The 25,472-nt window shown below is 48.9% G+C and overlaps 2 long non-coding RNA genes across 5 annotated transcripts in view; one reads left to right on the forward strand and one right to left on the reverse strand.

Annotated features, from left to right (window-relative positions):
* The window catches only part of LOC139041329 (uncharacterized), a 77,429-nt gene that overhangs the window by 48,172 nt on the left and 3,785 nt on the right, over nt 1-25,472 (reverse strand). For 2 of the 3 annotated variants that reach the window (XR_011496266.1, XR_011496264.1), the window contains exon 2: nt 16,743-16,921. This is a non-coding gene — a long non-coding RNA (uncharacterized lncRNA). Of the gene's footprint in view, nt 1-1,516; nt 1,645-16,742; nt 16,922-25,472 lie in introns of those variants that run through there. The other variant, XR_011496265.1, reaches the window with a different exon arrangement.
* Nucleotides 16,945-24,878, forward strand: LOC139041328 (uncharacterized). Of its 2 annotated transcripts, none has more exons than XR_011496262.1 (3): nt 16,945-21,775; nt 22,061-22,144; nt 23,491-24,878. It is a non-coding gene; the product is annotated as an uncharacterized lncRNA (long non-coding RNA). The 2 variants fall into 2 exon arrangements; XR_011496263.1 differs by lacking the exon at nt 23,491-24,878 and adding an exon at nt 22,392-23,131.

The raw sequence follows: 25,472 nt of genomic DNA on the forward strand, positions 1-25,472 counted from the left end.
CTCAGGCTGCCAGGAAGTCTCTGAGCAAATTCTTGTTGTTTGAGTCCCGCATACCTGTGACAGGTGACCTGTCCTAGGGAATCGCTTCCCCTAACTCTTCCTGTGAATTCAGAAGGCAACATTCCTTTCCCACCCCTCCCCTCGGGCCCTGCCCAGTCTAATTGTTCTCCTAGGAGCCAAAAGCACACTGCAGGATCTCTCAGCAGAAGCCTTTGTCTTTGGATGACTTGAGTTTGACACCTGTGTGACCCCTCTGACAGGTTACTCAAGCCCTCCATTTCTCATCTGTAAACTGAGGTAAGAAGACTAGCTATCCAGTGGCGTGCTCGTAAATGTTGAACAACCAGCTCTGGAGAAACCAACCAAACAAAAAGACATTTCTGCTTTTATAGCGTTTGCCAATTTCCACGGTGTCAATACTTCCATGATGGCCAATTTCAAGCTGGTACCACGATGCCAAGGATGCTACCCAGATGTTTGAACTAGGTAATGCGGAGGCAGTGTTTGCAATGTTGAGTGCAGTGCCTGGAACACAGTAGGTGCACTTCCCATAGCTGTGGCGCACACCAGCCGGGGCTCTCAGCTTGCAAGCCTCTTGCCCTTCAGAATGCAGCAAGTGGATCCCCTCTTCTGGGGGAAGCAAATTGCAAATGATTTTTAAGTACTGTGAGGCTCTCTTTTCTGGCTTCTGATAAATTGCTCTGAGCACCTTCCTGGAAATAACCCAGGGCCAGTGCATACGCCTCAGGGTGGTGTTGGAAAGGAAATCCTTGGAAGCATCTGCTGAATCCCACCTTGAGAGCCACACTAGGCTGCCGTGGCCACACCACAGCAGTTGCACCAACACACAACATACAGAACATCATTTTACTTTCAGCTTGTTCCTAATGCGTTTGTTCCTTCCCTAAGCAACAGCCATGCTGCTGGTCACATCCAACAAAGGAACAAAGTCACATTGTTCAAAGCAAACAACTCCAGTATCAGTTGGAACAAATACACAATCACCCTCCCAGACCTCAATCTCCAAACCCAGCTGGACAAGGCAGAGTGAAAAGGCTCAAGGCCACAAGGCAGGAAAACACACCTTTATCTGCTTTCAAAAGGCCTTTATCAAGTGCCGTTTTCATGTGGGTTTGTTCCCCCCTGACTGTTACTAATATCCTTTTAGAAACCTGAAAATAGCATGTCTTTCCTTACTGATGGGTTCTGTTCCAGTGACTTTGATTGATTTATTTTTTCCCTCACCACCCTCTGTGTTTAGAGGAGGACAAAAAAGATTTCTTTCGCTTCTCAGTTCATTCTTTAAGGTCCCTGTAGTAAGACTATCGTTTCACCTTTGTAAACTCAGTCGGCCCATCTGTTGGACTCGATGATTATTTTAGATTCTTCTACCATTAGATAGCCTCTGATTCTGTGAGCAATTACCCCTCTTCCAGCCTCCCGTCCCAAGGCAGCCAGGGCTCCTTAGCAGAAGCATTTACTGTATGGAAATTTACCACCTGCAATTTACTACCGCAGACAGGCGTGCCCCACAGTTCACAGCCTCTGGCTTCTTGATGCTGGGCACTCAGAGAATCTTCTAGAGAACTGCTCCTGTGAGTCATTGGCCAGCTGAGGGTCAGGAACACACAGGATCCAGCCTCCCTGCAAAGGTGGACAGTTGGAGGGACTGAGTACCCCACCAGGTAGCAGAGGTTGGAATGAAAACGAAACTAGGCTGGCCTTTAGCCAGTCCTGAATGTGTAGTGTTGCCTTTTGTACACATTTTTAAAAAAATGACTCTATTTAGAAAAGTTACTGGTTACTTGGCAAGCCCCAAGTTAGGAACTGCTCACAGACGCATGGGAGACTGCTAAGCACAGGAGGACAGGAAAGCATTAGGGAAGCCCGATGAATTAGTCACTAAGGGAGCCAGACCCAGGGAGAGACAACCCTGCCTGGAGGGACAGGAGGGGCAGGTCCTTAAAGACTCCAAGGAAGAGGAGGAATGAACAGGTTTCTCCAGGCACAGAAGAGGGAGGGAGGGAATTTTAGGCAGAGGGAACAGCTTGGGCAAAGCGGCAAAGACGTGAAGTGCCCCCAAACCTGTGTGTGTACGTGGCCCTGGCTTGGCGTGTGTCTACACTTCCTGAACAGAGGGTGAAAGAACTCTTTGTTTTGGGCTAATGTATCTACTAGAAAATTATTGAAGTGCTTTCTGGGGTTCTAGGTCTATGACCAGGGCTGTGGTCAATACAAAAGGAGCATAAGATGTCCCACCAGCTGCACACTCTTCCTTCCCTTTATCATCCTCGAGATTCTTCTCAAATCCCTGCATTAAACACCACGATGGCCTGAAGGGAAGGTGCCTTCCTCCGAAACTTCAATGCAATTATTGTCTATATAATTAAATTCTACTATTAATGATGACTTGCTATGTTTCTCCCATTGTTATTTTGAACTGTTATTTCCATTGTAAAGTACTATTTAGTTCTCTATTCATTTTTAAACCAACTTAATTGCGCTAAATCTACCTACAACAAAACTCATAGAATTAAAGTGTATACAGTTTGATGACACCTCTACGCGTAACCACCACCCCAAGAGGATGAAACATCCCACCACTTCAGAAGGTTCCAGTGCGCCCTTTGCCGCCATCAGTACTCCACCACCCACTCAGAGAGCCCAGACAAACACTGATCAGACATCTAGCATCATAGCTTAGTGTTTCCTCTTCTAGAACAGCATACAAATGGAAGCAAAGGATCTTTTGTGTCTGGTTTCTTTTGCTCAACGTAATTTTTCTGAGACTCATCAATGCTGATTGTATCAGTCTCATCAATTTTTATTGCTGAGTAATGTATCTCACGAATACAATAATTTTCTTTTTCATCCTTTCCCCTATTTGCATACATTTGGGTTGTTTTCTCCATGCGTTTTTTGTCTTGACTTCCTAACTAGCTTGTGAGCTTCAGGACAGGATGTGCCTCACAGACTCTGTCCCCACCCCCTGAAGCACCTTATCCAGGGCCACGTCAGAGTGGATCCTCAAATGTGTTGGTTAATTGAATTATATTCGTGGATGAGATGTGGTCCCTGCCTGTTAAGACCATATAATCTAATCATGGAGGCAGCTACAAACAGAAATCAATGACTCCAAGGCAACACACTGGTCCATTCATTCAGCCACTGTTTAGAGTAAAGAGAAGACAAGCCCGTGAATATCCCAAACATAAGGCAGGAAGTGAAATGTAAAAGAAATTCGGAAGAGGAGCCACAGAAACCCTGAGAGCGATGGGGCGTCTTTGCTGAGAAGCTCAAGGAAATCCTCAAGGAGGAGCAGGTACACAGGCCTCAGACGTTCGGCAGGGTTTGGACCTTGGGAGGTCACCATGGACCAGTCCAACAGGGTCCAACAGGGTCAAAGAGCTGGAAATGCAGGCGTAGAAAAGGGAAGGCATTCCTGGCAGTGGAAGGAAGGTGACCCAAGTCACAGAGGAAGCACTGGGCATGTAGAGAAGCAGCCGGTTGGTAGGTTTGAGCAGAGTGTGGGAAACGGCCGGCGTGACTAGGGGTTGGAAGACAAGACAGGCTTAAATTACAGAATGCCAAGCGAGGAAACCCATGAGCAGGTTCAAACACACGTTACATGCACATCAAACTCTCATGTGATGATTGTGATGCTATTGTAATAATTTAGCACGTACCCTCTGCAAGGCAAAACCCCTCCATCTCTGAATCATTACATCCATGTTACAGGGGAACAACAGAAACTCAGGGCGGGGGGAGTCATTTGACTAGGTCCCACCAAAGGTGAATATCAGAGTCAGGATTCAACCCCAATTTCTGATAACTGTGGTCTCTTTATGTACAGCAGGTGGTAAATGCGTGTGAGGTGTAAATGACCCAGAGTGTAAAGGTCAGACAGAGTCTTTTTTGTGAAAGTCATACAAATAGAGTTTGGTTGTTTGTTTTTAAGGGAGGAAAATGCAGTGAAATTATTATCATCAATAACACTACCTACTTTGAGGACTTTATACTTTTCCAGTGATTTCATCTTCATTATGTCATTAGACCCTCGTGGTAATCCAGACAGTTCGGCAAGTCAGATATTATTACTATTATTATTATTATTATTGTTATTATTACCAGTGTTATTCCAGATTGTTCACGGGAAGAAACCAAGACCCAACGGAGTTAAGAACCTTTCCAAAGGAACTTTAGCTGATCAGCCAGGACTGAAATCTGCATCTCTTGAATGAATTTCTGCAACTAGTTATTGGAAAATTAGAAGGAAGGATTCTACTGGATAGAAGTGTCTAGAAGACCAGTGTTGCCAAACCAAGTCAGCTTGTCTCAAGCTCTCTCCCACTCCATCCCCAGCACACTACTGGCCTATGGGGAATTTGAGAGGGGGCTTAGAATACGTCAAGATAGGGATCCAAGTCAGAGTTTTTACTATGAACACGTGAGTCACATTTTACTTCTGTAACAAAAAGAGGTTGAAGATGTAGATGACTAAGCTTTCTGCCAGTGTAGACATTTGTCCTTCTCTGATCCTCAGGGCCATGGTCAGAAAGGGAGTTGTCTGCACTAAGAGCTGGGAGAGACCCTTAAGTCATTTCTGCAGGGGTGTAGGACTTGCAGCTCTGGGCGTCTGCTGGACCGAGGACTGGCCCTCCACACTGGCCTCCCCACTGCCCACTTGTTCTCCTGGCCTAAAGCTTCTTTCTGCTGCCTGATGTGGCGAGCTCTCAGCCTGGGCTGGGTCCTGAACCGATGGGCCTGGGCGGGCTGTGTCCTGTGACCCGGGGCCTAGCTGGAAACAAAGAGGACTTCAAGAGGGGGTGACCTGGAGGAGTTTACCTGCGTTGTCATTTTGCCTCGGGTGAACAACCAGGAACCAGAGAGAATGAGTAAATGACCAATGTGAGAAACCACTGCCTGTAAAACGGCGTTTCTGAAGAACCATCTGGAGGGGGCAGAGGCTCCCACCCTGGGCGGGGTCTCTCTTCCAGACCCCGCTGCCTAATTTGGAATCTCCCACAAAGTTCGTTTGCTTTTGTGTGCACATGATCTCTAAGACAGTTTGCTAAACTACTGGAAGACATCATCTACTGCTACCTCCGTCTATTCACCACCTGCCTCTTCCTTAATCCGTGACAGCCTGACTTCCATCAGAACAATCACCCAATCTCCCGATACTGGATGCTCCAAATAGAAACAATCGTCCTCCCCACTTTGCATCGTCACGTTCCTCTTGAAACATACACATGTTGTGAAGGGACTCTAGAAATAACTCTTTGCTCAATAAAATTCTCTATGCATGCATTAATTTTTGTCCTTCTCAACAGCAGCCAGGCAGTTAGCAAATAACTACTGCCCTTGGTCATTGCTGGGAGGATAAAGTACTATTCAAAAAGGGGCCAGCTGCTTGATGATTACACCCTCTATGTTGAGGGTGTAGAGAGGCTGGTCTGTCATTGCCCTCTGCCTCATAGGAAGACACTAATAACAATCTTCAGCCATGATAACTGTCTGGCCCATTTTCTCCTGGACCAAGTTTGCATAAGTTCTAAGCCTGAAAGTCAAAGAGAAACAGAATCTTACATATAAACATGACTTTTCCATCACTTGAAAAAAGCATCCTCTCTCTCTCTCGTAAACACAGCAGCTTTGCTTAGAGCAATCTTGAGCTCTGAGCTGTGAAGAATTGCTGTAGGTAGGAAGAAACGTTAGCTCTGGAATTCAATTAACTATCAGCACGGCTGTTGGAGTCAGGATGAGTCACTCCTCTTCAGCAAACGGGCACGGGGGCTGTGAGCCTCCAAAATTAATGGTGATTGATAAGCTGCTGGAGGACCAGGACTCGAAGCCTCCCAGAGCCTTCCCTCACCCACACGCATTTTTACATGAAAATATAATAAAGAGATAGGCAGAGAGAATGTACGAGTACATGGGAGATGCTGTCAAGAATTTGCTGTATCCTCTTCTTTTATATTGTGAAGTTTATTGGATTCTAAGCTACTAAAGAGCAGGGACTGTGTTTTATATTTCTTCTCTCTCAGTTCATGTCCAAATTAATGCTTAAGAGGAGAAGAAAGGATGCTATCTGGTACCCCGAGAGGTAGGTAGTATTTTTAGTGACATCCTCTAGATAAGGGGAAGTAACTTGCTAAGAAGAGAAGGAACTGGAGCTCGGTCCCCAGAAGGGCTGCTGGGAGCACCTGCTCTAACCACTGCCCAGGCCACCTCTTGAGGGGACTTTGTGTCACTTCTCTGTTTAACATGGGAAGTAAACGTGGGCCTGAACAAGGCAAAGGCACGTTTGTCCATTCTGTACGCTATGTGTGTGCAATCTAGACACAATGTACAATCGTTCCTACCACCTGCAGTAGGAAGACACGGCTTCACCCTGTGCCTCGCTCACTTGAAAGGTTCAGGCCACGGCAGACTGGTTTCTTGTGGGTGTCATTTGTTAGTTTCTCCAGCTCCAACATTCATTTTCCAGACCCCTCTGTCCTTCACTTCAATTTTGTATTTGCAGAAATGATTCAAAGAGAAAAGAAATATTTTCATGAAGAAGGATACAAAAACGAACAAAAAACTGGTTGAATTTAAAATTTCTTCAAGATTTGAGGATAAACATTAGAACATGAGAATAAAAATTCAATGTGAATTTGTCCAGGACGCTTAGAAGTGACATGGTGGAAATGTCACATGCTTGTGAGAACCGAGTCAGGGTGGCCAGAGAGGCAGATGGACGACATTCAAGGAGAGAAAAGGATGAAATAAGATACTCTAAACACATGGGAAATACCAGCTATGAAAGCACTGGCCCTTTTAGTCACACATTTTATAAACTTCAGGTGATAAGAGACAACAAGAGTAAGAAGAATGGGCTCAGCTCATATTCTCATTCAAACTAGAGTCTGGCTATCACGGCTAGAAGTTGCCGAAATTTTAGGTTGGGTCCATTCTCTGTTAGAACTCCCCAGTACATCCCTGGATCACTCGCTTTTGCTTTCTTTCCCTTTGTCTTTGCTTTCTCTCCCTGTTCTCCTACAAAACCAAACATACTTGCTCTCCCAGCTTCACAAAGAGAAAATGATTCCAAGAGGAAATCACTTCACAGCAAGTGAGCCCTGGGAAGAATTCAAGACTGAGGAGCCCTTGTAATGAGATTAAGGGGAAAATGCTTTTGTGCATCCAACTCAGCCCCGTCCTCAGTGCTCAAGAGGAGCCAAAACAAACACGGGCATTGTTTTGGGAAGGAAAAGGTTAACAAGCTATGAAAACAAAATTAGAGATATTTCAAACCATGACCCTGAGCAGAGTGAGTAGGATGCAGTCTGCCAGGGCAGCAGCATTCCCCTCCTCGCTGACATTTCTCCTGCAGCGTGGGGGGAGCAGCCAGGGCTATGATGTTCCAAACAGACGATGAGGGAGCCTCACTCTCCATGGCGGACGTGCTGCATCCATTGGGCAGAGGCATGCAAATCTGGGTCCAGGGGAAAAAGACACGCGGCTCCTTGGCCCCTTGTTACAAATGAGCTTAGAAAAAATTCTTTGTGGATCCTGTAGAACTTGGAGCACATGCTTCCGTCCACCCGCTGGCAAAGGCACTAGTCTGCACATGGAAATTCTGAGCTTGTTTCCAGACTTGGGTCTCATAAGGATCCCAAGGACAAGACGTGTGCCTCAGTTTCCTCATTCAGTCACTTAATGTTTATTGTGAACATGCTACGCAGCAGGCTTAGGGCCTCCTGCTGTGGATATAAAGTCGAAAGGTCACATCCTTGTCTTTAAGGGATTCAGTCTGCTGAAGAAACAGGTATGCAGATAGACAGTTATCATTGTAGTATAGGAAGCGTATATATGTAATGCTTATCAAATGCAGCAGTTTTCATTGGTTTCTGAATATGGTAGTAATGTCAGTGGGCGTTTGATATTCAAGTGGAAGGTTTTATGTTTATGTGTGTGTGTGTGTGTGTGTGTGTGTGGTCTGACACTCATCACCCTCCATCAGCAGTGCCCCCTGGTTCTTTAGGAGCCTGCAAACCCACTTCCATGTTCTAAGCTGGCTCACAGTGATGAAGGCTGTCACTCTTCAGTACAGGGAAGCTACTGTGATGATGTGTGTGAAAGGGCCAAGACAAAGTAATAGGAGTGTTTCCTTACCATTCTTCCTCCAAAAAAGATTTCCAGTGCCCCAAGGGCCTGGGCTGTCTTTGTTTATCTCAATGCACACAGACTCCAGCACTTAATCATAAATGCTGTTGGCAATAATGATGAAAGCTTTCATGAAAAGAATCAAGGGCCCAAGAGGAAGAAAGAGATGAGAGTGTCAAGGTGTCTGCAGTGGGTTCCATGACAAGGCACTGAGTTTTCTCCAATAAGGCTTGAGTCTTGCCTGTCGCATTGACATCTCATCTCTGCCTTGCCAAGAAGCACTATTCCTGGCATTTTATATGAACTTTTTGAACTTTGCTCAGATTGAGAGGGTGCCACTTTTCTCAACGTCTCCATGATTATTTTATACTCGAAACTTCACAGCCCTGGCTGGTGACTTCCCAAGATCTGAATGGATGAGATGCATTTCCATACATCAAAAAGTGAAGATATCAAAGGCACGTGGAGCAGCTCAAGCTCACATAGGAAATGCACTGCAGGCGGTGACTTCTCTGAATGGGAGTTAAGACCATGCGATGATGGCCTTGTCCTTCTGCTGAGACTTGCAGTGATGAGCCCAGAAATTTGGTGACACTTTAAAACAAATTTGGTGTGGAGCAGGTAGAAGAACCACTCTGCTGCCCATTCCTTCTTAATTCAGGGGAAGAATTACCAATACTCCACCTTTTGGCCCTCTGATTAACTTCCAGTTAACGATTAGGTCGCAAGAATTTTGTTAACCTAATGTGAAGTTAATCAGGCTTTTTATTTCCAGATCTATACATGAGATTTGAATTCTCTGTTCAGAAAAGTACTCACTTCAAATTCAGTTTATTTCTCAGGCACAAAGTTTCTTTGAATGTATTCAGTCAGTTCCTGATTATCTGAAACAAAAATTACTAATCCTAGACCAGGTTCCTCTCAGGCTTCTGGGTTACTTCCCTCCTGTCTCCCTGCTCACTCAGGTCAGGAATGTCCACTGTACTGACTACTGTGGCACTTACCCCATGAGGCATCTTAAGGGAAACAAGAAGTGGGTATCTGTTTTTGTTCCCCTGATGAGTGAAGCTAACACCTGAAATCTTAAAAGTTATATGTATTTATAGATGTTCTAAAATATTTCCCACATTCAAAGTACACCCAAAGGCCTTCTTGACATCTCTGCAAAGCTAATAGACATCTCAACCTCAACATGTCTAAAACTGAGCTTCTCACCCCCCTAGCCCCCCTTCCACCCACACCTGCTCCACCCACAGCCTTCCCATCTCAGCTGGTTCAGGCCCCAAACCTTGAAGTCATCCTTGACTTCTCTCTTTCTCTTATACTCTATGTCTGGACTGTCAGGAAATCCCACTTACTTCCTCAAAATATATCCAGAATCTGGCCACTGCTCATCAGCTCTGTGGCTGTAACCCTGAGCTACCACCATCTCACCCTGAATTATGGTAGTGGCCTCCAATAGGTGTCCTTGCTTCCATCCTTGACCCCTACACTCTACCCTCAGCACACCAACCAGAGCGATCCTTTGGAAACATAAGGCCAGTAGTGCTACACCTGCTCAGAACCCTGTAGAGGCTTCTGGCCCACCCAGGAATAGCCCAAATCATCACACCTGCCTCCACTGTCTTCCCAGCCTCGTCTCCTACCACCAGCCATAGCAGCCTGCTTCCTATTCCTCCAACAAGCCAGACAGGCTCCCACTGTGGGGCCATTGCCCTACTCCTTCTGTCTGGAACTCTCTCCCTTTGACAGGGCACTGGCTAAGTCTCTCACCGAGTGCTAGCTCTGATCTCACCTGCTCAGTGGGCCCACTCTGACCTCTGTTGAACTTGCTTGCATCACCAGACCCACCTGCCCAGCCCCAGCTCTCCTTGGCCCTCTTGTCCTGCTCTGTCTTCTGTGTTTGTTTGTTTGTTTATATTTCTTTTATTTTTTCCATAGCACTCGCCCTCACCGGCCACGAGGTCCAGGATCTTTATGGATGTATCTCTAGCACCCAAAGCAGTGCCTGCCATAGTAGGTACGCAATAAATACTTGTCAAATGGATCAATGACTCAGGGAGTCAGTGCGTAGTGTTGAAAAAAGCATGGATTTGAAACCAGACAGTTGGTCGAAGTCCTGCCATTACCAGCTATGGGCCCTTGGGCAAATCACTTTAACTTTGTGACCAGTTATATGAAGTCATGACTATAAAGCATCTAAGATAGTGCCTGATGTATCTAAACACCCAATAAATGGTGGTTAGTGGTTATTACTGTTGTATATGCCAGTATCTGCTGTAACAGGGCAATAACCTTCAAGGATAATCTATCTAAGCCCAGCTTCTCAAGTCGGACCATAAACTAAGGACTGGGTGAATGGTCTCTGGCACCTGCCATGCTTCCTTCTTGCCTATCCTCGTTGTTCCTCTGTTTAGCAAGAGGGAGGTGGTGAGAAGGTATGTAATTGCCAAGGCAATAATTTGCTCAGTGACATTGAGCTCCAACCCACACCACGTAAACTGCAGCTCTGCGAGCAGGTCAGAGGCTGGCAGACAGAGGCAGGCTCCTTCTATCTCTCCTTCCCCCTCCGGCTGGTTCAAACTGGCTTCTTCATCATCATTATGACTCTAGGAGGCAGCAAGGGGCAGAAGAATGGCGTGGCTTTTGGAGTCAGACACAATGGGGTCTAATCTCGGCTCTACCACTTGCTCGGTGAGTGGCTTCAGGCTTGTCCTCCTCTGAACCTCACTTTTTCTCATCTGTAAAGTGGGGATAATAGTACCCTCCTCAATGGGATTCACGTGAGAAGTAAATGAAATGCAGGGCGCCTGGCGCTCGCTGGGTGTTCAATATATGATGAACTGATGGCACGAGAGAACAGTCCCACCCATGCGATAACCAGCACTTGCAGCATTTTTTTCAGCAGGAAATTGCTGAGTAATTGAATACCTTCTCATGAAGTAGTGAGGTAACTATCCTTAGAAGTATTCAAGAAGAAATCCGACAGCCACTGAGTAGATTGGATGGCCAGGCTCTCATTTAGGCCTCTTCATGTCTAAGATCTGTGACTACAATGAGGTTGCCCTCGTCTTCCCACCCCTGCCCCCCATAGACTGGACAAGGCTCTTGGCAGTGTGGAAACAGAGCTCCTTGTTCTGAAGGCACAGAACAAAGGAAAGTGCTCAGAGGGCTCACACCAAAGTATAAATGTGATAGACCCGGGGAATTTAGTCGATCCACATTATAGATGCAAAGTTAAATACAGCAATATTGAATATGCAAGTATAATAAAGCATGTTTGGAGAAAACATCCTACAGCCTCCTGCTTTCGGCTTAGAGGGGCACTCTGAATGATGGAAAGATGTAAGTATGGAAAAGAAAATGGGGAAAGTGTCTTCCATTTTGGAAAGTGTGAGAGTTTTGGACCCGCTCCACGACTGCTGAATATGCAGGGGTAGAGCCAGGGGGCAGGGGTAAAAAATGCATCTGTACAAAGAATGCTTCCAGAAATACGGAAAGCCCAGCCCCAAACTCACACTGCTGTTTTTCGTGCTGTTTCCCTGCGATTCTTTGCACCCCCTCCCAAAGTGGTCCATAACCAGAGTGTGTTGCCATGGCAACAGTCTCAGTAGGGGAGCCACTCAGCATTACCCAGTAATTCACATCTGTGCTTGTTTCTCTCCCTCTCTCCCCTCTCCCCTCTCTTTTTATCTGTAAATGGAAAGCAGCTCATGAGTGACGCCACCTTGAAGCTGGCAGTTCCAGGAAGAAGGAAAGAAGAAAATTTCTTTCTGGGGGATATTCCGCCCCCCCCCCCCCCCCAGAGGTCTTTTTTTCCCTCTCCACAGGTCACACTCTCTCACCCAGGGGTGGACGGAGCTGCCTCAGAGAAGCCCACAACTGGGGGTGTGTGAGCCTCCAGAGAAGCCTGGGAACCAGCCATAGCACTTGACCTTTGCTGCTGCAGGAGAGGGTCTTCAAAGGTTAAGGAATGAGCCTGCAGACTTTTACAAGCGCCCTTTGATTCCAGGTGGGTCAGGCAGGTGAACGGAGGCTAGGCGAGGGGAAACCTAGCACTTCTGACCCCCACCGCTGAGCGTCCATCTTTCCTGTAGGCCCCTGACTTCTTCCTCTTCCCTCTCCTCTTGTTCTTTTTTCTTCCTTTCCTTGTTTTTAAATTCTCTCGCTGCCTTCCATTCCAAGGCCCAAAGCAATGGATGACTGAACAGGCCAGGTCAAGGATGGGGCCCGTTCAAAGTTGATTTGAGGAAAGCCAACTGGAGGAGCAATGGTTCTGTCCCTTTGCTCCCACCTCCTGCTCTGCTTTCGCTGAATTCTGTGAAGTCACAAACAACAGTTTGGGGTCAACTCTCTCACCTCTTCCTCACCACTCTTCCTTCCTCTAAGATTAACTATCCATTCATTCTCGTCTGTGCCTAATGGAGCACGATAAGAGAGCACAGCAACTCCGAAAGAGTGGATCCCTGTAGAAAAGTTATTTGTAAATGGCACCAAAATCTGAATAGGATGGGGTTATCATTGGGGTGGCATTTCTTTTAGGGGAATCGCTTGTTGGTATGGTCTAGAGCATGGATTATTTCACTTCTCTGTTTTTTTCTTTCTCTGTTTTTGCTTTTTAAAAAATGGTATTTCTTTATTTCTCAAATAAGCAATCTATTCATATTATCAGGATTTAAAATATTCCAAAGAATTTATTGTGAAATGTCTCCCTCCCACTCCTGTCCCCCGGATACCATTCCCCTTCCAAGAGCCAACCAATATTATCAGTTTGTAACAGAGATAGTTAATGTGTTCACGAGCAAATTCGTATTTTATTTTCTCTTCTCTTTTACTGTTGATTCCTAAAAAGTATGGTTGCAGGATTTAGAAGGTCTTACCCGGTGAACGTACCCTGACCTGTTTTGTATCCAACTTATTTTACTAATGAGGTCTGTACTTTGTTCAAGTATTCGTATATGGACTAAGTAAATAAATTCTTAGGTAATCACAGACCTCCTTTTTTTTTTAATTTTAAGAATCACCTTCCTCCCCCGTCACTTCCCAGAATGACAGAGAAGGGACACAGAGAGACAGGCTGTGTTTGTCCCTTTCTGCCTGGCAAGGAGCAGGTGTTCCAGAATATTTGTCAGATGAAGATGGCAGGAAGGTTGGAAAAACGACAATCAGAAGCCTAGAGCCGGCTCACGTTGGAGAATCAGGATCCGTCTGACAAATTCCACTGGAAAGAGCCCTGGCTGCCTTTCTGGGAGGAGCTGGGGTGCCTTGGGCCTCTCGTCCTCCTTCAGGAAGGAAAGGACAAGCAGGAGAGGAGGACCAGCCGTCTCCAGGCGGCATTTGAGATCAGGGGTGGGGAGGGAGAAGAGAGTCGATCAGACTGCTTATTTGGCTCTAAGTGACTCTGTCCGTATTTCAGTCAAAGCTGCTCAAAATGGCTCATGTGGGCAGACAGGGCCTGAGTCAGCCAGTCAATAACATTCATCGAATGTTCCCTGGGTACAGAGCTGGGAGCTGTGGAACTGGAAACGAGAACTACATGGTTCAGTCCTTCCACTGAGGAGCTGAAAATCTGGGGGAAACAGAAAAGACAGATATGCCTGAAAAAGACCCAAAAGCCTATTAACACACAAATACAGAAACCAGGACAAATGAACACACAGGGTTTGAGACTGACCATGGTCCAGGCCAGGCCTGAGACAAGCTTACTTTCCAGGTTCTCTTCTGGAAAGGGGTGCAAAGACTCTCTGACATATTCCCACCTGTCCATGCTACATGGGCAATCATTTGATGGAGGTGCTGTAAGGGAGATGATTCAGCCTGTGCGGAGATACCCCTGGGATGCAATCTTGCTCTGCACCGCTAGATGCGTTATCTGGACGTGTTTCTAAAGCTCTCTGAAGCTCAATTACTTCTCACCCCATGCTTACAATTGCTGTGAGATCAGAGGATACAAAATGCCTGCCCAGTGCTGGCATAGGGTGGAAACTCAGAGAGTGGCAATATTTATTATTGTCCTAGCAATCATTCTAGAGTCGCACCATCTTGAAATCCATAGGGACAAGCATCTCGCTCTTCTATTGCCTCTCTCTTTAGCGAGTGAGTCTCTTCCCTTCTTCCTAGTCTCACCTCTGAACCCAGTCTGTTGGTTTTTGGTCAGCAGGGCTGCCCACTTGTCAGGCCAGGCCAGATGAGATGTGCCCACGTGGATGGTGTCCAGTGGTGGTACCATCGGGCCAAGTCAAATAGGAAGGTCCTTACTGTACGTTCTGTGCCTGGAGCCACTGGGCTGAGAGACAGCACCAAGAGGAGAAGCCAGGAGACGGAGCCAAAGGTCAGAAGCCAGGAAGAAGCCAGGGTCTGAGTGTGGAGCTGGCCCGGCCAGTGGCGGGTAGGACAGGGGTAGTGGGGAGGACTGAGGACCAGAAAGTCAAGGGATGACTGTGTGGTGCATTCCGGGTTAAGGGAGGGAAGCTGTTGGCGAAGTGTTTCTTCCCTGTGAGATCATTTAAAGATAGAAATGACTAAGGGGTTCTCAATGACTGGGTCTATCTTTGAAGACAACGTTTGATAACTAGGATGAAGCTGTTGTGTCAGTTTTGCTACCATTGCCGTGACGGTCACCCTGTCTGGCCATCATCACCCCTCCCCTGAATTACCACCGCAGCCTCTTAACTTGCCTTTTGGCCTCGCCCCCACAGCCTCATGTCAACTCTGCAGCTCGAGGGGTCCATTTGAAACGTAAGTTGGATCTTATCCCTCTTTACAACCTTCCAATGGCCCCCATCTTCTCAGTGTGAAAGCCTCAGTCCTTACAATGACCTACAAGGCCCTTGGCAAGCTGGACCTGGTCACCACCCCCATATCATCTTCTACTTTCCACTCCCAACCCCTCCAGCCCCAGTGGCCTCCTTGCTGGTCCTCAGACACTCCGGGTGCTCTCCTGCTCAGGGCTGCGCGCTGGCTGCGCCCTTGGTCCTCAATGCTTGTCCCCCAGAGATCCACACAGCTCACTCCTCGCCTCCTCGAAGTCTTTGCTCAATGTCGCCTTTACCAGGAAGCCCAGTCTGACCCCCCTGCTCCCCCTCCCTCCAGCCCAGCGCTCCACCCTCTTCACTCTGCTCCATTTTTTCCCCGTAGTAATTGTCATCTTTTAACAAACTACAGTCATGCGTTGCTTAACGATAGGGATATTTTTCTGAGAAATGTGTTGTTAGGTGATTTTGTTGTGTGGATATCACAGTGCACTTACACACACTTAGATGGTACAGGCTCCTACACACCTAGGCTGTATGGTACCAATCTTACGGGACTGCTGTCCTATATGTGTCCCACCGTTGACGGAAATGACATTATGCAGCGTATAACTGTATTTACTTTTTTAAAAAAAACTGGTTACGCCTTTGTGTGTCTTCTTTTCTAGAACATCAGCTCCATAGGGCAGGGGCTTTGGTTTACTTTGTGCACTGATGTATCTCAGGCACCTAGAACAGTACTTGGCACATAAGAGGCACTTCATAAATATTTGTTGAATGAATGAGTATTATTTTATTGCTATGACTACCACACTGCCATGAAGACATTTTGATTGCCTACAACGTGCCAAACTCTGTGCTGGGAGCTTAAACAAGTTAGTTCACACATAGCACTGTGGGGCAATTATTATCCTGATTTTACATATGAGGAAGCTGAGGCTCAGGGAAATTCAGCCACTTGACCTGGACCACTGAGTTAGAAGGTGGCTAAGATGGGGCCGAAACCCTGGTTGTCCCGGCTTCAGGACCTGTGGTCTTTCCATTAGAACATCTCTGTGTTCCACTGGATTTAGTCAAGCTCTGTGGTAGAAGAGCTCGCAAGGATGGCATGAGGGGGAAGGCACTGCCTGCATCAATGATGGGGTTCCCTCGTGAACCACAAACAAAAAGCATGGGACATTCCCAAGTGTCATGTTGGAGCCCCTCGTGGCAGCAACGGTCCCCGTGGAGGACACTGTCAGCGCCCTTTCCCTCTCCTTTGATGGGATCCCAGAGTGCACTTCCTACCCAGTCGTCCTGCCCCATGTCAGACTCCTCTGTAGACATCTCCTCCACACAACAATCAAAATGGTATCTAACAATTATAAACCAGACCCATCCTGCCCTTCTTAAAGCCCGCTACTGGTTGGTTTCTCTTCCTGTTCAGAACATATATTGAAAGTCCTACAGGCTCCCCACCTGCTCCCCGCTCACTCTTGTTCTTTCGCACACACGCCAGGCTCTCTCCTGCCCGGAGGCCTTGAACCAGCTGTTCTCTCCTCCCGGAATGCTGACCCCCGCCCCAACCTTGCAGAGCTGCCTTCTTCTTCCGTCTAAGCTTAAGGTCACCTCTCCAGAGAGGCCTTCGCTGACTACCCAGGTGCCCTCTGATATCCTGTTCTGGTTTTCTGCAGAACAGTTACCACTGTGCGGTATTTCCTAGTTTCTGTGTGTGGTTATTTCTTGATTCTCGGTCCTGCCCACTACACTGGGGGCTCCGTGGGAACAGGCCCTTCATGTTCTCTGCTGTCTCTCCAAGGCAGGTGGAGGGCCCGGCAGGGGATGGGTGCTGGTTCATACCTGTTAAGTGAAGGATGCCTCCCTACTTGAGGAGCTGCTGCCCCAGGCCCTCTGGGCACAGGGGGAGAGTTGCGGTCCCAGGGAGGTTATCCTTGGTGGCCTGGAGCAGGACAGCATCACGTCCACCATGTCCCGTATCCCAGGGCACAGTCAAAGAAGACAGATTTCCACAAGGAAGCCTGGAAATGGGAGAAAAAGCCTGTGGGATCAGGAACAAGAAAGATGCAAGAACACAGTGGTAGGGACAAGCCAGGGTGAAGAGGAGAGCAAAGTGGGAGGGCCCACGAGGGACATCCCCAACCAGGCCCTGGGCCTGTGCTGCCAGCCTCCTGCACGTGGCTGGGTGGGCTGGTGGCTTAGAGTCCAGGTGAGGGTCCCTTCCTGTCCCAACACCTTCAACACACACATAGCCTCTGCCATCTTAAGAGGCAGAGACGGAATGTTTTTCCATTAGAAATTTGAAATTACCATCTACAGTGCTGTTCTTCTAACTTTGGGATTGTTGATTCTAATTCCCAACTGAGTAAATATTTTTGTGAGTTCTAATGAATCACGTAGACGTACATATATACAAATAGACCAGTTCTTGCGTTTATTCATCAATGAGAATGCTGGAAAGAGCGATGGTTAGATTTTCATTATTTGCCGCCAGCAAAGGCCTCAAACCTGGGTCCCTGTAAAAGCGTGACTCAGCACCGGTCTCCCCACTCGCTCTTGTTCTTTTCGTCTTTTTTCCGCTCCTGCTGGTTTTACCGCGTTCCCCTTTGATGGTGAAAGAATCGGATCAATGAGGACGTCAGAGGACTGACCTGGCAGGGTCTTCTTGTCTTCCTCATTCCCAGTGTCAGAGCTGAGTCTGCTGTGAGAAGCTGGAGGATGGACGGATTTGTTTCTGTTGGTTCCTTTTGGGTTTTTTTTTCCAAGTTTTTATTTTATTTTAGGAAGATTAGCCCTGAGCTAACATCTGCCGCCAATCCTCCTCTTTTTGCTGAGGAAGCCTGGCCCTGGGCTAACATCTGTGCCCATCTTCCTCTACTTTATATGTGGGACGCCTGCCACAGCATGGCTTGACAAGTGGTGTGTAGGTCCACACTTGGGATCCGAGCTGGCGAACCCTCAGCTGCCGAACTGGAACGTGCAAACTTACACTCTGCGCCACCAGGCTGGCCTCTCCTTTTGTTTTATCTTCACGTTTCTGGCTGTTTGGTTTAGAACATCAGGAACGGTGTGCAGCGACAAGATGTCCTTCCCTCGATGGAGAACATAGCTTTGAGCGCATTTTGGAAATTGTAGAGCACTCGCATTGCAAGGGGTTTGGTTGGTGGTGGTTCCTTCCTCCAGGCAGCTGCCTGGGTCTGTGCTGTTCCGGTCTCGCTCTGCATTTACAGAGATCCCAGGCTCTCCTGAGCATCCGCTCCAGGAGAAGCACCTCTGGGGTTTCTCCTGCCCTTGCTGGGAAGGAAGCCTCTGTGCTCCCTGAGGCTATGCACAGCCCTCTCTGGGACCTGCGGTTTGGTGAGCCTACCCCATCAGGAAGGCTGCCCTGGAGGGAGAAGACATGCCCAAGTTTGTCTCTGAGTGACAAACCCTCGGCTGGGAAGCCCACTCTCTCTGGTCTGCAGAAGGCCACGGCACAGGATGGGCTTTCCTATCTCTAAGTTGGATCCAGTTCCCAGACCTCACTTAGCTAATCCACAAATTTCCATAAATGGCCTCCAGTGGGACCTAAAATGCAGCTGTAGCTTGCTCTGGGAGTTGGCGTGGACTACCTCTGGGTTTGGGTGAGCCGAGGAGACCCCCTCCTGCCCACCAACTGCTGCCTCAGGAGGGCTGAGTCCGCCCTGGAGCCAGGCAGAGCAAGGTTGCCATGGACTGCTGTGCAGGGCGGGAGTGCAATAAATGTCTCCGGGGGCACCGTTGACAAGGAGACAGCCCTGCCCAACCATACTTGGTGGGTCTGGGCAGGAATACCCACCTGGAGACTAGGCACCATTCTCCTTAATCACAGGCCATTCTTACTAATCAGAATTCTCCCAAAGAATCAAGGCAGGCTGTCTCCATCACTTTTCTTTCTTTCTTCCTTTTTTGGTGAGGAAGATTGGCTCTGAGCTAACATCTATTGCTAGTCTTCCTCTTTTTTGCTTGAGGAAGATTGTCGCAGAGCTAATATCTGTGCCAATCTTCCTATATTTTGTATGTGGGACGCTGCCACAGCGTGGCTTAATGAGCAGTATGTGGGTCTGTGCCCGGGATCCAAACCTGCAAATCCTGGGCCGCCGAAGCAGAGGGCATGAACTTTAACCACTATGCCACTGGGCTGGCCCAGCTGTCACTTTTCTTGACCTCCCTAAGATCACATTCCTCTGCAGGTGGACTTGCACATAAGTAATGTACAATAAGAGTGCATGAGTTGGACAAAATCCAGGCGGCCAAAGCCAGCCTGTGACTTTCGCCGGAGCCGCTTCACCTGCCTGACATAAACTCCAGCAGATACAACACAGACGCTGAGGAAATAGGAGCCCAGCCCAGCAGGGACAAGGCACGGGGGCAGGGTGTGTGTTTCTCAGCTTGCCCATCCTAATCTGCGGAAGGGAGTTCCTGGGGCAGGCAGGGGAGGAGCTGGGGGCTGAATAGACTGCTTGTATTCCTTTCGCTGGGTACTTCCTGCAGTTTTATGTTATCTCCTGCAGTTAAGAGGAGATGTAGATAATCCACATGTTTGCCTTTTCCTGATTTTATACAGTATCACTTGGCTAAAAATCTACACCAGCCACAAGGATACGTTCTGGCTGAATGTTAGAGACTTTTCTCATTATCTTTAAAAACAAAAAACCAAAAACCAGCCTCTCCACTGTTATGGCACATAAAGTGATGCAAATGCGCATGCCACTACAATAAAAGCCACAGTTAGAGAATTAAATGCTCCAGTTTGGGGCCATAAGTAAGCAGCATGACTGAGTGGGTCATTTTCTGGTCTGTTGCAGGCCTCTTCCTCTCTGGGGTGGAAGATGGCCGGGTGAGCTGTTCCATCACAGCTGCTCCGGTGGGGCCACGTGGCCCTGAGACCACCTGCGTTTTCAGCCATCTTTAAAGCTAAGCTCGATTTGTCTGAGGAGCTGGAATTTGGTGCCCACTGCAGGGACTTCCCTGAGTCCAGACTGTGCAGCTAAGGTCACAAGGTCGCATTCCTTCTCGCAGTGTTCAGCCCAGCAAGAAGATATTTTTGGTACTTCCAACAAGGACTTGCGTCCTGCCAGGTTCTACAGAGGACACAGGGGAACCCTGCAATGCAGCCTCGGCCCTCAAAGAGCTCACACTGGGTGGAAAGCAAGACACACAGAGGCCACACATTTGCGAACCAGCACTTATGGAGCTGCTCATTTGTCCTTACGTAGCTTGATTATAACTCTGCACATGTGTGGAACACATGGAAACTGAGCCCTCGGTGCCTGGCCTCGAGAGACCAGCCCACTCACTGGCAGAGCTAATAAGCGCTTTCCATCCTTCAAATGCTGATGGCATCTGCCATCTTCACTATCCATTCAGCACTGCCATACAGCTATGTCTCCCATAGCTCTCACTTGATTGTGGAATCGTCAAATGCTTTAGAGATGTCATCTACCAAAACGGGGAAATTGAGATAATCAGAGAAGTATGTGACTTGCCCAAGGTCACCAGGTTCCCTCTTCATCCAGGGGCTGGAGAGGCCAGCCCTCAGCTGGAGGGAAGAGCCTCCAGGCCCTGGTACCTTAGTGACCCCTTCAACTGGGCCTCTCCAGCCTCTTGGCCCTTCCCTGCAGACAAGTGAGGGAAACATCCCTTTGTCCTTCAGGTCCTGTCTCAGGTTGATCACAAACAGGCAGATGGAAGTGCTGTGTGTGACGTCAGCATGGATTTATGCACCAGGACTCTCTGTGGCAGGAAAGAACATTCCTGGTTTTAATAGATGCCTTCTTGTGTAAATATAAAAGGACCAGGAAGCAATCTGAGAGTCAGTGCCCGGCTTATGGTCACATAAGGTATTTCTGCTGGCAATCTGGGTTGGGCTTCTTCAGGGAAGCAGCTGGGGCCTGGTCCCCTATTGGTCTTCACTTGGGCCCACCTCAGAGGTGGCCCCAGTCAGGGCCTGTAGGAGGACTCGAGACCCACCCCTGCCACCCACCTCTGTGGCCCTGGACCTGTCAACCTGAATGGCTAGTCTTCATCTCGAGGTGGCACTGACAGCAGCTGCCCCCGCAGCCTTCTGGGATGTTGCAAGGGTCACATACCAGGACAGAGGTGCGTATGGCCTGACCCACAAACGTGATGGAGCTCTTCCCCTCTCTGTCTTGCAGTGAAGGCCTTGTTGCACCAGTAGAACAAGCTAGAGAGATAAATCAATGAACCTGTTGACTAATCCCAGAGGTGTCTAGGTGGCATAGTTTTAAATACCCAAAGATCCATTTATGTGTGCGTCAGCTGGTCCACCTCGGGACCACCCGTACCAGGGCGATGCAGGAAGATGCAAGATGCAGTATGTCATATCATGAACGTTCAAACGTTAGTGAAAACCCAAGTCTCTTAAAAATCATTGAAACCAGTTTCCTAAGTGGCAGTTTTTCTGCTCATCTCTGTTAGAAGTAGTCCGAGCATGCTTCTCAGGGCCCAGCTGATTTTGCAAACTTCCCAACACGGATCTGGGGACCGATGGCGCAACTACCTCTCACCACCTGGATCAGTCTTCAAACTCTCCAAACCCAGGGAGGTGGAGCTGTAAAAGCCATTTAAGCAAATGGCCACTGGCTTTCCCTCCCTGTGCGGATGGCCCATGCTAAACGCCCAGGGTCCTCGGACTTCAGGGAGAGCTGTCTGCGGGGGAAGGCAGCGTGTGGATGGGGGTTCTGGGTGCTGGGGCTGTTGGCGCCTCCCCAGGGTCCTCTTTGTGCCCTCTCTGGTTTAGGCTTGAGCTCCGGGTAATGGAGAAGGATCCTGCGTCTGCTAAAGCAGCAGCAACACTGTGGAGCCCGCGTCTGAAGTTAGAGCATTCGATTAAGGTGAGCATCCTAGCATCCTTCACTTAGGCCCTTGACTCCCTGAAATCCGGGGCAGAGCCTTATCTGAAGTTCCAACACTTGACTTTCACTAACATACAAAGGCTTCTCTCCAGCTACAAGGCTGGTGAGGAGTTTCGTTTGTCTGTCTACAAAGAGATGTATTTTAAATGCTTTCTCTTTATGGCTGCAAAGTCTTGTGATGACTGAAGGCAAAGACGGAATCTCTCTGTATATTGATTCCTAGTGCCGGCTTAATGTCTGTGTGTAATTATTTTTACCATGCAGGTGAAGCAAGAAATTAAACTGGGCTTCTCAAGGAGGGTGAAAAACCAGCACCAGAAATGGGAGATCACAGGAGAACACGAGCAGGTAAGCTGTTTGCAAATACTGTGGCTGCTTTCAGTCTCTGTTGCTGCTGCAAGTGCATCGACCACCCCACGCCCAGGCACACCCCCGCACAGATCTGCTTTTGCTTTCTCTTGGTTTCTCAGGAAAGAAAAATCCCCCAGGATCCTCCTTTTCTGTCTGCCTGACAAACCTAATAGGAAACCTACATTAATCTGTAAGCGAGGGTAATGGTTTTTCTGCTGTTTCATACGTGCCATGTCAAATTCAGGGGTCCTGAGGAAAGAGGAGCCCTGGAAGAACAAGATTCCCCTCTGCGGGGCCAGGTGACCTGCGTGCTCCAGGCTGGAGGAGGCGCACAGGAGCTGTCCCTTCCCCAAGGAAACAGCCTGTTCCTCTGCCTCGCCCTTCTCTACTTACAGACTCTAGGAGAGGAGGCAGGACCTCTGGAAACAAGACCCAGGACTCAGATTTCCACCCTTGTCTGAGGTGGGAAGGGCAGGTTCAGACATTCCGGCCAGAGGTTGGTTTTCCACGCAGAATCTGGGGACACATGCTGAGCACATAAGCGGAGGCCGTGGGGTTTCATAGGCTCAGATATACTGTGACGCCAGGTCTCTGATGCGCCAAAAAGGACACAAAGCCGTCTGACTCAGTGTTGCTTCTAGAAAGTCACCAGTGAGCATTTCCCTCCCTTGAGTCAGCTCAGGAGCCAGGGATGTGGCTCTGCCAGGCCCCGGGTGGAGCGGTGTCAGCTCCCTGCGGAGCCTTCCTCACTCAGGGTGGCTGCTCTGGCGACGCCGGAGCTCCCGGCTCTGAGGTGAGAGACCTGCTTGCCCCTGGTTTTGAGTCGCCACTTAGGGAGAGGGGACAACAACGTGCAGTTTCATCCCAAACCCCAAACGCCCATTCTGTACCTAATTTTTCAGAAACCGGGGTTTCCATGGCCATGTCCTCAGTACCAGTAACAGCCGGGACACGTGGGGGCAGGGGGGCCATGGGGTTCTGGGGGCAGTGAAGTGTGGGGCTTCTGCCCAGCCGGGATGGGCGAGGAGACTGGCAGTGCTCTGCCTGGGGAACCTCCCCAAAGAGGTCAATGACTTCCTGCCAGTGGAGCCTCAGGCCTCCTGGGAAAGGCAGCGAGCCTGGGACGAAGGCAGCAGGCGCAGGAACCGAGGCTGCTGGGACCCATGTCCTGCTTGCCAACTTTTCCCTCCACGACCTGGAGCTGTTTCCTTCCTGGCACCTCCGCTTCTATCCGTGGACATGAGAGGCGATCACACAGGCCCTTGAAAGGCAGAGGAGGCCCCTTTCCGCGGGCCGGTTGTGGTCCGCGTGAAGCTAACAATCGGCTGGTTTGTTCTACGCAGGCCTTGTTAGAACAGCCTCTGCTTTGGCCTTTCCGTCTTCCAACGGAATGGGCCAGGAAACAGCCAAGTCAGCCCCTGCCGTGGCAGCTTCTAGAACCAGAAGAGGCCTTTCTGAGAATCTTGCTGAACCCTAAGGATGAGGAGTGTCAGATTCTGCAGTGGGGGAAGCTGGCAACCCAGCCTCCACTTCTAAGTAACCTTTGCCTCGGACACCCACCAGCTATCTGCCTGGAGACTTGCCTTTGATCACGACTTGTCACCTCCCAGGAGGTGTTCCACTTTCCAAGCAGGTGAAAAACGAACCCGATTAAAAATAGTAGACTGAACTCTTCACAGAGTCCTCTTATAAAGCGAAACTACCGGTGCTTCTCCAAGTGGCAAAAAGGACGGCCTAGTCCCTCGGGTTCCAGGACTCCGTGAGCCAGTCAGGCTCCCGCTGTGCCGAAAACCCCAGAGTGCTCCTCTGCTGCACCCCAGAACCCCAGCACAGCCTGGAACCCCGGGACCATCACTTGGCTGTGCTCCAGCAGCCAGCAGAGCCCTTTGGCCATGGCCACGGGCCAGCCCTTGCTCACTGGTTCACCTTGGTGACCAGGGGCCGATGTGACCGTCCACGCCCTCTCCCCTCCTTCCTGCTCCCTTTAGGGCTTTATGGACTGGGAGTTTCTGGAGCTTTCTCAAAACCGTGGACTCATTCCCAGTGGAAATCATGACATTTTCCGTTTCACATTACGCACTCCACAATGCCTCAGGAAAACAGAGAGAGAGGGAGAGAGAAGGAAAACAAGGCCTGGGAGCCAGCCCCCTCTCTCCGTAAACAGCTCGGGCCAGGCCGTGTCTCTGCCACGGTCCTCTCTGTTTATCCTGGAGTCACCTCCCCGCGCTTGACAGCTAGAGCTCCAGCGTTTTCTTCTTTAGTCAACGGCCTGATGAATAGGTTAACTGCCTTTTCTCTCTGCTCATGTGGCACATCTGGATAAAGGCGTGCCTCTCTGCTTGGTCGTGTTTTTTTTAAACTTTACTTTCGACTGCCATGGTAACTGCTGCATGTTTGGCAAAGGGAAAGAGGAAAAAAAAAAGGCTCGGAGAGAAGAAAAGGAGCTCTCAGCGCGGGGCTGGCGGCCGGCCAGGGTAATCATGCCGCAGAGCTGAAATGAGGCCTCTGGCGGGCAGCCAAGTTACAAAGAACAAAGCTGTCAGTTCCTAATGTTGGCGGCAAAGCTTGTTTGGCACCCTTATATGGTTTCCCAGAACTCCCTGCCTTGGCCGCCTTCCATTCCCTTCAGGGCAGCAAACAGGATTAGCACAGCCCGAGTTGTTTTTCTCTTCTCTCCTCCAACTGTTCCAATGACATCATCCCTGCCGCATTCATTTGCCAGCAGGGTGGTTTTTTCTCTCTCTCCACCTCCCTCCCTCCCGCTCTCCCTCCATCTCTCTCTCTCTGTCTCTCAAAACACACACACACACACACACACACACACACACACCCCTCCACTCCTACTTCCTTCCTGTAGCCGCCCCCTCTCCTCTGACTTTCCTTAAACGCAACGTTTTAGGTCATTCTTCTTGTCCAGCATCTCTTGTTAAATTAAAAACGCCCTGGTGCTTGTACATTTAGCTGAATCAAGCCAGACGTTGTATTTTATTTTTATAACTGAATTCCTGTGAGATAAAAATCTCATTTTCCTTAGCAGGCTGTAATCAGCGCTCACAGGGCTGTGGTTTCCAACTGCCGCATCTCGAGCTTCCTTACGAAGCTCCGCTGAGAAATGGACTTGGCTCCTGTTCAGGTTTAAAGGGCCCGAAGCTGGCCACACGTTGCTTGTTCTCACACACACGCGCGCACATACACATAGACGAGGTGCACACAGAGACCATCATGCACGCGCACACATCCACACGCACCCACAGCTACACAAAAGGCATGAATATAACCACCAAGACAGACGGACGCACAATCAGTACACACTGTCATTCTTTCC

This window comes from Equus asinus, chromosome 2, assembly GCF_041296235.1.
Source record: "Equus asinus isolate D_3611 breed Donkey chromosome 2, EquAss-T2T_v2, whole genome shotgun sequence".
Lineage (NCBI taxonomy): Eukaryota > Metazoa > Chordata > Mammalia > Perissodactyla > Equidae > Equus > Equus asinus.